The sequence below is a fragment of the Meles meles genome, chromosome 1, assembly GCF_922984935.1.
Source record: "Meles meles chromosome 1, mMelMel3.1 paternal haplotype, whole genome shotgun sequence".
Classification (NCBI taxonomy): domain Eukaryota; kingdom Metazoa; phylum Chordata; class Mammalia; order Carnivora; family Mustelidae; genus Meles; species Meles meles.
This window is the reverse complement of record NC_060066.1, coordinates 26513518-26528400: the sequence shown is the minus strand read 5'-3', so window position 1 is coordinate 26528400 and position 14883 is coordinate 26513518. Positions and strand designations below refer to the sequence as shown.

The 14883-nt window shown below is 35.0% G+C and overlaps 1 protein-coding gene across 2 annotated transcripts in view; it reads right to left on the bottom strand.

Annotated features, from left to right (window-relative positions):
• Positions 1–14883, bottom strand: part of CSMD3 (CUB and Sushi multiple domains 3) — a 1273428-nt gene that overhangs the window by 346141 nt on the left and 912404 nt on the right. The window lies entirely within an intron of this gene.

The following is a 14883-nucleotide window of genomic DNA, read 5'->3' as shown; positions in this document are numbered from 1 at the left end:
GAGGACACGTCTAACTACATAAATTGGGAATGTCTCCTTTTTTTTTTTTTAAGATTTTATTTATTTTTATTTGACAGATAGAGATCACAAGTAGGGAGAGAGGCAGGCAGAGAGAGAGAGAGAGAGGAGGAAGCAGGCTCCCTGCCAAGGGGAATTTCTCCTTTTTTTAAAAAATTAAATTTTAATTTAATACTTTAAAAAGCATGTAGCAATATTACAAAATCAAACAAGTCCTTATAAGTTCCCAAGCATATTCCTTATGTCTCAGAAATTCAATGAATTCAGTTTTCTATCAGATCTAATAACTTGTCTCATTTTACCATACCATAGGCCAGGGAGAGTTATTTTTTCAAAGGCTTTACTTATCAAGAAAATAAAGCAAGTCATTATGCTCCAGAAAAGATTTTTAAAATAATGATTCATGAGAATAATCATAGGAAGTATATAACGAGGTAAAATATAATGAATTGTTTTAACTTTTAAGTACAATGTTTAATGCTTAAACATTTACAAAAATAACGCAAAAGAAGAAAGCCTAATGAGAAAATGAAAATGATCGAAATGAAACAGTATAATGACAATGTAGTGTGAAATAGTAATAAAAACCAATGATGTGTTGCTAACAATCAACCAGTCACATGAACTGCCACACAACTGAGCTCCTCTGAGTTCCTTTTAAAGTAAAAGGAAAGCAAAAAACAAAACAAACAAAAACCCTAAAAACTCCCAATATCGATTTAAGTTTTCATTTTTATGTGACTTTTAAGCATGTTTGAACATAAAATAAGTTCTTATACTTATAGCCTTACACAATTATAATACCAAAACATGTTTACAAAATATAAGAATACAACTACACCAAGAGTAACATTTAAAATAGCAACATGTATCTAATGTGGCATAAGATTTCATTTTCCTGAAATTAAATTGCTCTTGGCAATGTGGATGAGGAGCCAGCTGCTGGCATATAGGCTTTTGGAGTTTGTTATGCCTTTATTTATTTTTTTAAAGATTAATTGATTGATTGATTGATTGATTTGACACAGAGAGAGAGAGAGAGAGATCACAAGTAGGCAGAGAGGCAGGCAGAGAGAAGGTGGGGAAGCAGGCTCCCTGCTGTGCAGAGAGCCCGATGTGGGGCTCGATCCCAGGACCCTGGGATCATGACCTGAGCGGAAGGCAGAGGCTTAACCCACTGAGCCACCCAGGTACCCTGTTATGCCTTTAAATATGCTATGTTGTGCAATGATTCCATTCTCCCTTATTTTACCCCTCTCTAAACTTTCATCTCCATGGTAGAGTATGATACCACGTATCCTTCACTTAGTGCAAACGAATAATTTCTATTTTAAATCTGTCTCATTGCCTTCTTACTAGCTTATTAGAATGTAGGTATACTTCTGGGGTATAAGGACAAATGTAACAGACCACACGGATGATGCAGAATACACATGTATTTTTTTAGTCAGATTATTTATTAGAGAATACGCACAGTTTTAACTGTTAGAGAATCAGGGAGTTCTGAGAATACATCCTTGGATGCCAGCTTGCAAAACACGGATACACTGATTTGGAACCCAGGCTTTAATAAGATGCAGAGATTTAGTTTTCAAAATTAGGGGATTTAGTTTTCAAAATTAAGCTCTATATTCTACCTATATGGGTTTGGCAAGTTATTTATTTTCTCTAAGCCTCAATATTGTCATTATTGCCTTGAAAATAATAACACCCTCCTCAGAAGGAAGCTTTATTTGTATGTGTGAATTGATAATATATGTAGAAAATACACGCAGAGCATTTAGCGTGGTGCTGGAGTACAATAAGAGCTCGAAAATTAAAGCTATCATTATGAATGTTTAAGTGTTAATGCTCATGGTAGTACTATGTGCCACATACAGAAAAAGAGTTTCAGGATACCTACATTGTCCCCAGTGTGACTACCTAGATGTAGAAAGACATTTATGTATGTAAAAATGCCAGGAGATTTTTCATTATTTTGGAGAATCATTTATAGTATTAAAATCATTTTAGCAGCTTGTATAAACTGAACAAAACAAAACAAAAATGCTCCCCCCAAAAAACAAAGCAACAAGTTACATCATTACTCATGAAAATACACTAGGAATTTATTGTTAAATTCTCAACATTTAAATAGATGGTGTCTTCTACCATAAATATTATCGGGTCTCTATTGTATAATTTAATGGAAATTTGCTTTTATATGAAAAATAACCTGCTTCTATTATATTTTATCAGTTGGTTTAAATGCCTATAAATGTGTTTCTGGTTGGTGAAATAAAATCAGGACTCAAACTAGAATGGAAGAATTAAGGGAGAAAATTTGGATTGTTAGTACCTTTTTCATTTAATCATGACCATTGTATTTGCTCAGAGCAAAATGAAAGCACACTGTCCCTTGTTGAAAATGTACTGAGCATTTCAAGAGACCAATAAAGCATTGAATCAAGCATGGGACCCATTTTCGCATGGAGCCCTGTGTGACTACATGGACTTCACACCCATGAAGCCAATTCTGTATTTTTCCCTCACAACAGCTCTGCAAGGTAAAACTTACTTTCCCTAATTTTATTGATGAAGACTCTAAAGTGAGCTTTCTTGCTAAAATCAACCAGTGTGTTTCAGACCTGGGATTAACACTGGCATTTACATCTGCCATTGCCCATGGGATTAAAATTATAAATACATAATTTCTCTTTCTGATCAAAATACTTTATTATGACAGAAGGCATTAATAATAATTAAATTAATGGATGCAGATTGAGACTATCCTAGATAAACTGGTATGCGAGGGCACTTTTTTCTTTATTCTTTAACAGTTGTATACACTAGTCCATTAAAAACTAAGAGGATTATTTTATGTGGATTGGTGTGTGTCCTGGAGGAAGTAAGATCTTCACCCCACTTATAAGTTGTTAGAAATAATTATTAATGTTCAGAATGATTGTGTCATTCCAAGGGAAGAAATTGAAATGTAAAAAACGAGCATCAGTTCAGAATGTTCCTCTTATATATACACAGGAAAATGAACAAATCTTTTTTTTTCAGTAAGAGTCAATAAAGTAAAGACTAAAGAGGAATGAGTTAAGGAGGAACTGATTTCACCACAATACTAAACTCCAGGCGCTAGGTGATTAATAAAAAATTATTTTTATATGTAATCTCATCTTTGATTTTATCTTTCAATTTCAAATATACCCCAACATGGCTTACAAATATCCAAGGGAGGACGAACATTTGATCTGTACGAGCTTTCTTCCTATACTCCAGCTACAGCCCTCTTGCTGGACAACTGGAATTAAGTGGGCCCTAATGTTGAAGTTAACAACGAACTTTGCACAGTTTGACCATATGCCCAAGTCCAGCAATGAACATGTTTCTATCACTATTGTATAATAAGCTGACACAACATTTTCCAAATGCAGTTCTGATCTTGTAGTATGTGCCTCAAATATTCTCATGATCAGCAAGTCAAAGTCTGCAGTATGTCATGCAAGGCCATATATACCATGAATCCAGTCTTCCTTTCTAGCTATTTCCCACCTTTCTTTCCCATGCACCTTGCAGTTCAGCTCTCCTGAACTACTGGCCCTTTGCCCTGGCGTCATACTCAGCCTTTTTAAGTGCCGCTATTTTCTCCACATGTAAGCACCAGCTCTATTCCAGCGGATGTGACTTCAGGGCCCAAACAAAGAAGCAAATGACTTGCTATGGAATTATACTGTTATGGCTCCTCCTAACATCATGTGGCTGTGATTATGAAATAAATAAAATAATGTCACACTGAAGAATCAGGGATAATTCTCACAAGTAACAGTCATGGCTATAATGTTCATGAATGTCCAGAAAAAAAAAATAATAACTGCATTTTCTTTTTTTTTTTTTTAAAGATTTTATTTATTTATTTGACAGAGAGAGAGAGATCACAAGTAGGCAGAGAGGCAGGCAGAGAGAGAGGAGGAAGCAGTCTCCCTGCAGAGCAGAGAGCCCGATGTGGGGCTTGATTCCAGGACCCTGAGATCATGACCTGAGCCGAAGGCAGCGGCTTAATCCACTGAGCCACCCAGGCACCCCAATAACTGCATTTTCTTTTCTTTTCTTTTTTTTTTTTTTTAAAGATTTTATTTATTTATTTGACAGGCAGAGATCACAAGTAGGCAGAGAGGCAGGCAGAGAGAGAGGGGGAAGCAGGCTCCCTGCTGAGCAGAGAGCCCAATATGGGGCTCGATCCCAGGACCCTGGGATCATGACCAGAGCCAAAGGCAGAGGCTTTAAACAACTGAGCCAGGCGCCCCCATAACTGCATTTTCATTGTACAGGGCATGAATATCACAGCAAGTTTTCACAAAACATACTAAAAATGAGAAGATATATAAGTATCGGTAAACTATGCTTGAATATTCTTAAGGTATGTTAAAATCACCCGAGGGGATAAAAACTAGCAGCAGAACAGCTAGCCCTAAGAGAGAAGAATGATGGTTAGTTGATTCTGGCAAGGTAAGTTTATATAAAGAAACATCAGCTACATGGGGAAGAGCTGTTTGAGTAAAGGAAGTCCTAGAAATCCGAGTCAGTTGAAAAACTGTCATGATCGCCTAGCCATACTGACATTTATGGCAAGTATGCAGCTGTCACTGAACAAACACAAATCTGTGACTCACTACATCAGGGCAATGCCAGGGTTTTCAGGCAGGTGCTGTAACAAATTGCATATATGATGTAACATATATAGGAGAAACATTTATCTTAATAAAAATAAAGCTACAGAGTCATTTTAATATAAACAATACTTTTGGTTAACTGGGTACCTTGGTAGAGAATGCATACTAGGATATTAAAGTGGCTAGAGGCAGATAAGAATGCGCTCTGATTTGGAAAAAGCACAAATTGATTCAATTAACAAATATTTATTAAATCCTTAGTATGTTACCGGGCATGAGAGGTACAGTGTTGAAACCCTCATAGAATGTACTTTATGACAGAAAAGACAGATGTTTACTATATAGTCATTCAAATAAGCAAATAATATGTGAAAACACATAATGGGGAGCCCTGACTTGTTCTGAATAAAGTCAAGACTTCTTAAGGACTGAAATTAGTAAATTAAAGGCAATAGGATAAGGCAGGTTGGTGGAAAGAATATTTCAAACAGAAAAAAACATTTCTGAGAATATTATGGGGGTGAGGGGTTGTGATATGTTCTGGGAACTGGTATGGGAGAGGTTTTATTTGTGCACGTTTGAGCTGGAGGGAGGTCCCTCAGGATGAGAGTTTCTTTTGTTGTTTATCTGTTATGATAGGGAAAAAAATGTTTTTCTTAGATGTGTATGAAAGGGGATGTCACTAGATGTGAACTTCTTGTTGTTCTTGTGGGGGAATAGCTTTGTTTTTAAGCCTTAGAAAGTCAGTTGAAGAAGATGAAGGATAGAAAAGTAGATTGAATGAGACTTGTTCATAAAATATTTGAGATTTGGGGTCAGAAAACTATTGCTTCATAGTTCAAGGGTTGCGATAGTTTCTTGAAGTATGGTAAACACACTTTTTTTTTCCTACTGTAACATAAGCCCAGTGCCTTGTTTCCTTCATGGTTTGGTCTAGAATAAATTTTATGTTCTTGATAACTGATGTCATTAATTTCTAAAGCCCAAGTTTGTTAATATGACCTTCCTGCAAAATAATCAATATTAAGATATTAATAGGTGGTAATGTTTCCTCTCTCTAATTTGAACTGGGAGGTCATCTTTTAATCATAGGAATTCACAACATAAAATATTATATAGTTTAGCAGCATATTAGGGAAGTATTTTTGGAAAATATGCATTTAATACTTCTAATCAAATATAATTATTTGATGTGTAATCTCCAACCCAAATACCATATGTTATGACACCTTTATTTTGTGAAAAACAAATCCTAGCCATATAAATATTTTTATTTGAACACAGAGATTAAGAAATCGATGCAAGTTACCCATATGAAACTCTTTGCTGAGCTGAAAATAATATGTTGATAAATGTAGCTTTCCTTGGATTGGAGTAGAATAGATATGTGTACTGGAATCTGGTGATAAGAGTACTGCTACAGTGAGGAATTCACTAGAGCAGGGATATCCATTGAATTTCAATTTTTTCTTACTTACTGAAAAACAGGCCAGCCCATGCATCATTAATCTCCATTACTAGGGTAAGAAAACTGGTAGCATCAATGGTGTGTGTATAGCCACGTATTTTCAGATAAACTGGTAAAATGCTTTTCAGTAATTTGGCTGGAAAATTTGACAAATGTCTATGATCGGTGAAGTCTGCAGATATTTTTAAGAATTTGCATTGCAATTGAATCTCTTCTTTCAGGCTATTTTGATAGCACCCCAGGTTATTTTAAAATTGTTTTGTGAAAGCGGTTAAAGTAAACTTGACTGGGATTATTCAAAAAACTTCAAAAAATTTCTAACTTGAACACATGGTATGCTAAGTCAAATAAAGTATACCATTAAGTAGAAATATTATTGTCCATATGCTTAATTACTACCAGAGGAAAAATAATGCTAATGATTGTGTTTATATAGAAAGGGGGGGTTGGCATTCAAACTGTCAAATCCATATCAACAACTTATTTTATGTCATATATGGAAATTTACCTTTTTTTCCAAAGTTTTTAATCAGATATTGAGCCCATTATGTCTCAACTCTAATTTCTACTTTATTCATCAAATTAAGACAACATTGATTTTAAGAGGCATCATTATTTTGTGTCTCTAAGAAAGCAAAACATTGCCGATAATTTAAGATAGCCATTGATTGTGACATACGTACCAATTTCAGAGATGTTAATTTTTTCGAAAGGGGCACCTAAGAAATTGTGAAATGTGATCAAATGTGTTAATAAGATTGAATACATTCAGGAACTCTTCTCTTAATATGCCTTTATGACTTAACAGTATAAATAACACATTAGTCCCATGGAACATTTTTGTCAAATTTTTTTTCTCAAATAGTTACTTAAATATAGCTTAGATTCTCATAAAGTGGCTGAAATTAGAGGGAAGACAAGTACATTACTCTTCTTATGCCACTGCTAAAAATATGGGAATCCATTAGTATGACTTGTATGAAGTCTGGGTTTCCTTTCCTTCATTGTTCCTAGACAATGTTGTCACTTTACTGGATTTTAGTGTTTCCCGTTTCTCCAAATATAAAGCATTTATGTGTCCAAGTACAAACTACCGATTGTTAAAGTTATTTACAAATCAAGAGTTCCTAAAAACAGATTTTCACTGGAAGAAATTAAGTTGGAATTTGTTATTTTTCTTCTTAAAATTTCATTTTAATGCATTTTCTATATTCTTGGCAATCATCATTGCCATGCGGTTATTATTTTATGAATTAAAGTCATAATTAAAGAGCATACGTTTAAAACTTTATTTTTTTTAAGATTTTTATTTGAGAGAGAAAGACCACGTGCATGAGTGGGGGGCAGGTGGGGCAGAGGGAGAAGATGAAGCAGACTCCCCACTGAGCAGGGAGCCCCACACAGGGCTCTGTCCCAGGACCCTGGGATCATGACCTGAGCCGAAGGCAGACGCTTAATCAACGGAGACGCCCAGGTGGCCCAAAACTCATTTTTACTAAATATACAATTTTCTGCCAAAAAGTGTGCAGGATTTCCTATAACCTGAGATTGTCCTTTCATGCTTCCTTTACTTCTGTAAGCAGTATTCAAGGTCTACTCTGCTCAGTTTATGTGCTCATTAAAGATAACACTAACAATTATACTTATGGATATACAAGGTACTACATTAGGTCTTGGGGATAAGGTTCTTCTCATGGGATTTGTGGTCAGGACAGAGACAGACATGAAAACAGGCACAACACTAATGTATAATCTGTAGCATAACACAAGTTTGCAATGATCTGGAATGGCAAAAGTAAGGCAATAATAACATTTTAAAGTAGTGGTAAGAGAATATGTCAAGGTAGACTTCATGGAATAGGTTATCCTTGATCTGAGTTTTTAAAAAATCCCAAAAGTAATAAAAATGGTGAAAAAAGATCCCAGGCAGAGAGAACTGCTTAGTGAATGCACAAGTGGGTCAACCAGATTGCTATACTTAGGAGAACCAATAGTTCATGTGCCTTTCTAGGAAACTAAGACTTTATCATGTAGGCACTAGAGAGCCATTGGAGAATTTTAAGAAAAGAAAAGGTGAACAGATTTGATAAACCCATTAGGGAATGGATTACAGCCCTGGGTTCCTAGAGGCAAAAAAACCGTAGAGAATGTAATTATAGAATGTCAAACAGGGGATGGTAAGTGTTTGAACTAAGGTGATGGAGGAAGAAACCAAAAGTAAAGGTTCTAGAACTTGGAAACCAGCGGGGAGTGGGGAATAAAAGAAAGGGAAACGTAGGGAAGATAGGAAGAAGAGTGGCTTTGAGTATGTTGATGAACTTATTTATTTTTTTTTAAAGATTTTATTTATTTGACAGACAGAGATCACAAGTAGGCAGAGAGAGAGAGAGAGAGAGAGGAGGAAGCAGGCGCCCGCAGAGCAGAGAGCCCGATGCGGGGCTCGATCCCAGAACCCTGGGATCATGACCTGAGCCGAAGGCAGAGGCTTTAACCCACTGAGCCACCCAGGTGCCCCGATGAACTTATTTTTTTACATGAAGAATTTTCTATGCCTGTGGGATATCATGCGGAAAAGTCCACTAAGCAGCTAGGCATGCTTATAGTCATGGGACTGCTAGTGAGCCATAAAGAAAAGGCTGCATCCCGGGATCTGAATGAATTTAGAGGAAAAGCAAACTAACACCAGAATCCATGGAACTTCAGAACTCAGAGGCAAAAGGACATTCAAGGAAGGTGCTTTCAAGAAAGAGTAGGGAGGTTTTAGATTCAAGGAGATTGTCAGCAGTGTTAAATGTCAGAGGGAGTTCAATTAAGATGAATAAGTGTTCACTGCTTTGGTAATTAAGAGGCAGGAAGAAAGGGAGTAAGATAAAGCCTTTAATGATACTGGTGGTAAAGACAAGTAGAGAGACACGAGGACAGCTAGGGGTGACACAGGCTTGAAGGAAGAGTTCTTTTATTGTTGTTATTTTGGCTTGGGTTAGTTGTAAATTTTAAAAGATTTGAAGATGTTTATATTATAATAGTACTGAGATAGAGGTTCAGAAGGATTTTCAGAAGCCATCCCAATTCTGAAGACCTATTAGTCTAGTATATCCTAAGACTAGATTAATAAAGAAATGAATTTGGGGAAATCTGTGTGATTTTTATTGTGATAGGTGAAGAAGCAGATTTAAATTCCACGTACACTATGATTATGGAACAACGTATACGTAAGAAAAAATGCTATTAAAGAATATAGCAATAAGTTCTTTAGTAGTTTTCAGATAAATGACTTAATATTTTAAAATGCACTGAAAAACTGTGATCACTGTGCTTAGAATAGATTATTTTATTTTCATTATTTTTTGAAGACTTCATGGTGCACTCAGATTGTTATTGTTTTATAATGATTAAATTTTAAGCATATATTTTATTCTTTGACTAACTCATTTAATTCAACTGATAATAATAGATCTAAAAATACTGGTGTAGTATCAAAACTGTTTGTATAAAAAATGCTCCTACCCCACTTAATGATACAAGAGAAAATAATCTTTTAGGTAATAGTGATGCTTTTACATGTCCTGGTGAGTTATTTCAGTGAAACAGACCAAATTGTAGTAACAAAATATTCTGAGAGTAAGACAACAATTAATATTTCTGATATCCCAAGATTCTAATACACTTTTGTAGACCATGTGAAAGCCCAATTAATAGTGTTAACTCAATAACAAGACAGAAGGAATAGTAGAATAAGAGAAACAAGTTATTTTTGGAATAAAAGTATAATAATAATGTTTGCAGAAAACAAGAACAAAATATTATTCTTTCACCTAATAGAATTTAACTATGTATGTTATATGCAAAGCTATAAACAAAGGGGACATACACAAAACAATGGTTAATAGAATTTAAGTGCTTCCTGTACTAAGTGCTTTATTTACACTTTTCAGTGAAGTGAGCCTGTGTTTCTAAAGAGAAACGTGATGATAAGAGTGGCTGAATAAAGCTACCCAACATCACAAAATTGGTAAAGATTCAAACTCAGATCTTTTTGTCTCCAGACCCCAAACTCTCAAACTACTAGTTGATATTTCTACTGAGAGATGAATAAGATACAAACTTCATAACCAAGGCAGGGACTGCATAAATTACTGTGCTACAAAGAAGGGGTATGAAAAAAATGATAGTCTTACAGCTTTTTTTTTTTTTTTTTTTTTTTTTTTTAGTCTTACAGCTTTAAAGGAGAGAAAAATCTCTCCTTTTGGAAAAGTTAGACAATGCCTCATCAAAAAGGTAGTATTTTGGTTGCACTTTCAAGGATGGATAGTATTCTGATGGGCTGAGAAGGGAAGGGGGAATTTATGGGGGAAAAGATAATTTCGCTGAAGAATATTATTAAGTTTCCTGAAGGTGAGGGAGGAAGAAAGGAAAGGTAGGAGTAACTTTTAATTTTACTTAGTTCAATAGGTTTGCATGTATAAATACCAATCTCTGGCTTCATAACAGCCTTGGGAATTTGCTCTCTGCAATGTGTTGATTAAATACTTAATATTAAATTTAATCTTAAACCATAGGTATCAGGGATGTTCAAAACAAGTTTCCTATTTAGAGGTTAAAATGCAGTATCTTTCATCTAAAATATATGAAGTACAAGCTTAATAAAGTTATCTACTGAAACAGAAAGAAGGGGAGTTGGAAAGGGGAGCAGATAATGTCTTCTTTGTACATTTTCCTCTATTACTTTTTTGTGATCGGTGTTTAACTTTTTTAAACAGAAGGTTAAGAAAGCAAATAAGGCACATGTGGTTTCTTAAATATGATTTAATATGATTTCTACTCTATTGAAAGTTCCCTAATACCTAAATAAATGAACCAGACATTAGAAAAACAAACTTTTTAAAGTATATAAAATAGCACAATTAGAAAGGAGATTATATAATATAATGACTCTTAAGATTATGTTAGCTAAATTAAGGCATGATTAAAAAACATAGTTACTTTGTGGGAAATAAAATCTTTGTTAAACAAATGTAGTCATTTAAGCAGGGTTATTGATTCACATTTCATTGTATACATAAACATTATTTCAGTATCGACAAGTCCAGAAATCCTTAAGAACTCCAAAGCTCATCTTCACGAATATAATCATAATTAAGCTTGGCATTTTTGTAAAGAATTTCTAGCATGATCTGTTGATCCTGCCCTAAGCTCTAAATTAGGACCTTTGTGAGCAGAGGGGCAGTCTTTTTTCTCACATTTAAACACTGTAAAGGAGCCTCAACAAAAAGGAAAAGAAAAATTTGGTCTCTGACTCCCTGTCCTTTGGGTAACATATATAATCTCAAATCTCTGATATTTCCCTAGTTCTCATCGTCAAGTTTGAACTGGCAGTGCTCATAATAAGATGTTCTTAGCTCTTAGAAATCCAAGTTGCTTCTGACTTCTCCATTTCTTCCCTTCTTGCTGGTAATAATGAACAATTTTTTTTAAGATTTTATTTATTTATTTATTTGACAGAGAGAGAGATCACAAGTAGGCAGAGAGGCAGGCAGAGAGAGAGGGGAAAGCAGGCTCCCTGCTGAGCAGAGAGTCTGATGTGGGGCTGGATCCCAGGACTCTGAGATCATGACCTGAGCCGAAGGGAGAGGCTTAACCCACTGAGCCACCCAGGTGCCCCAATAATGAACAATTTTATAATATGATCTGATTAACTAATAAATAGGTAGCCTGAGCTTATTCTGACTAGTGACTTTCCAATTCTGAGGAAGTCATAAAACATTACCTCCCTAGTCTTCCAAAAAACCCACAAGAACTAATGAAGAAAGTCCTTGGAAATGAGGGCCACCTCCCCTGCTGACCATCATCTGATTCTCATCTCTAGCTATACTCTGGGGACTGATGAAAGTGGACTTCAGGGCCTGAGAGGCTACTGAGTCTGCAATGACTAATTGGTTAATTCCAAGCATTAACCAATGCATGGGAAGTCAGCATTTCAAATTCAGGGAGAAGCCTCATGCTTTCCTCCTCAAGCTGTATTAAAATGCACCTTTCTAAGTCCTCAATAGTTAATATTCATATCCTGTAAAGCAAGCTATATCCTATTCCTGGAAAATGTGGCATTTTAGATGAGTTTTTCAAGTATCAAGGATTTACCATGAATTGAAACATTTTTGCAAATTAAACATATCAAGAGATACAAAATGTAGTATAATAACAATTTAATAATTTCTAAACAACTTTTCAAAGTAAGAAATTTAGCTCAACTTCTAAGATTTCATGGAGGTAGAATGACTGATGGATGCCACTCCTAATCCAGATAATTCTTGAATTTACATCTGCTAATGAAGAGCTACAGTCCCATTCCTAGACTACATACATGACAGCAGGTACATCTTCTGGATGTTTAACTTTCTAAGCATGGGAAACATGGGAGTATTTATATTCTATGGGATATGCCAAATTAATCCAAGGCAATGAATCATCCTGGGTTTTGCCACTTTAATTTACTAATCAGTTATTGTCTTCTTTATATCAGCAAAAAGAGACAAAAATATCTTCAGAAAAGAGTAGTCTAATTTTGAATGGGCACTTAGGATTACATCACCCCCCGCCTACACACACATCCAGAAATTTTTAAATAATTCAAAGAATCAAACTCTGCAAGATAGCTAAGTATTGATATTGTCGGCTTATGTTTTGTTTCAAGGCGTGATTGTTAACAGACTAATGGTTTTGGAAATGGCTTTTCCATTCAAACTAGCTATGAATCATTGGTACTAGCATGGCATTTGTTGCTGAAAACAACACATGTTGAGTCATTTTATACTCCCATTACAGATTCTAGATAATGAATTAAAATTCAAATGTGTCTTTTTGTGTCTATTGGACAATAAGCCTGCAGACAGAATAGATAACTTGCCAGTATAAAACATAAGAATGGTGCCTGGGTGGATCAGTCATTAAGCTTCTGCCTTCAGCTCAAGTCATGATCCCAGCATCATGGGATCAAGCCCTGCATCGGGCTCCCTGCTCTGCGGGAAGCCTGCTTCTCCTTCTCCCTCTCCCTGTGCTTGTGTTCCCTCTCTCGTGGTCTCTCTCTCCAATAAATAAAATCATTAAAAAAAAAAAAGAAGAAGAAATTCACATTTCCTTTAAGTGACAGAAATCTATCTAAAATATAGCACCTTGAATTAAAATGTTACATTTTAAACATTGGATAGATGGATAGAAATTCTAGTACATAACAAGCAATCTGGGAGTAGAGCGGAGTGAGATAAACAGATAGATTAAATGATAAATTGCTATGCAACGTGCCAAGTGCTATAAAAACAAATATAAACAACTTTGGTGGAAGTACTGTGAATGGAATAACCAATTTCGCCTGTAAAAGTTGAAGAAAGCCTACAGAGAAAATGAAACAGTCAAGTCTTAAAGGCATGAAGCACAATCTGCTAAAACATTGTACAGTGCTTTTGCTTTTCCTACGAAATATCTCATCTCATTATGTTCCTCATGGTCTTAAGAGGCATTATCAATCAGCTTTAACAGATATATAAACACACTAATTTTTATTTATGCGATTTAATGCCTGCATGAATGTGAATAAGAAGCTATCACACTTCCCTGGTCTTTACTATATCTGTTTCTTGGGAATAGTGGATGGGTTGGAGATTCCATGGAGATCTTTCACCTTATATAGTAACTGTACATTCTCTGTCTTCTCCTAATGGGATGTAACTAATAAATCATAAAAATTTGGGGCATAGATTGCAGTGTACAGCAATATGTGCCAGGAGATTATAAATTCTAGGACCAACTGGAGAATGACAACTTGTCCCTCCTGTGTCCTCCACAGCAACACCATAAACAGAGAAGGGGATCAGTGGTCCATTGGCAAAAAAAAAAAAAAAAAAAAAAAAAAATCTAAAAGATGGGCAAACATATTATAATGCTGCAGTCTATACTTTTAGACAGTATCAATTATAAGCATATTAAAAATTTTAATCTATACAGTAAATTCCATGTGTTCTAAAACTGAGTGCATGAAAATGGTCTCTATACACATGGTTTAGTGTTCTAGCATATTGCTACTGAAGATGCTTTTTTTTCTTCTTCTAGCAATGTTTGCTACGCTCTATTTTTCTTTCCTCGCTCACTACTGTTATTATTACAACAGAGGTTTTTGGTTTCATTTTCTTAGTTTGCCTGCTTATTTTTTATGGAAAAAGTACTCAATAAAGCAAAATTAAAAGGAGAAAATCTTCTTGTAGCAGGTCATATGTGTGGAGTTTCATTTTATATAAGCTGAGTTACACAAATTTGAAAATCTTAATAATTCAGATATTAACAAATCCTTACTTTATGTAACTAACTTGAATTTATGTAATAATTCAATTAAACATAATAAAGCATCTCACAATTTCAAAGCTGGTATTTTATTTTATTTATTTATTTATTTATGTTTCTTTTGATATCACATGGCCTTCCCCTTTGTTTTAAATAGAAACACCTGCTTTTCTTTGGTACACTACGCTTTGCCTGAGAAATACTATGGCATAATTACAGTTCATTCCTTCATTCATCTTACAAATGTTTATTGCCTACTAGTATGTACTAGTAGATTCTATTAATTTGCACAGAGATTCAGCCATACACACCCACACAAGAGATAAAGAGATGAAGTCCTTATTTTCGTGAAACATCTATTCCTGTGATAGGAGACAGACAAGAAACAAGCAGAAATAAATAAAT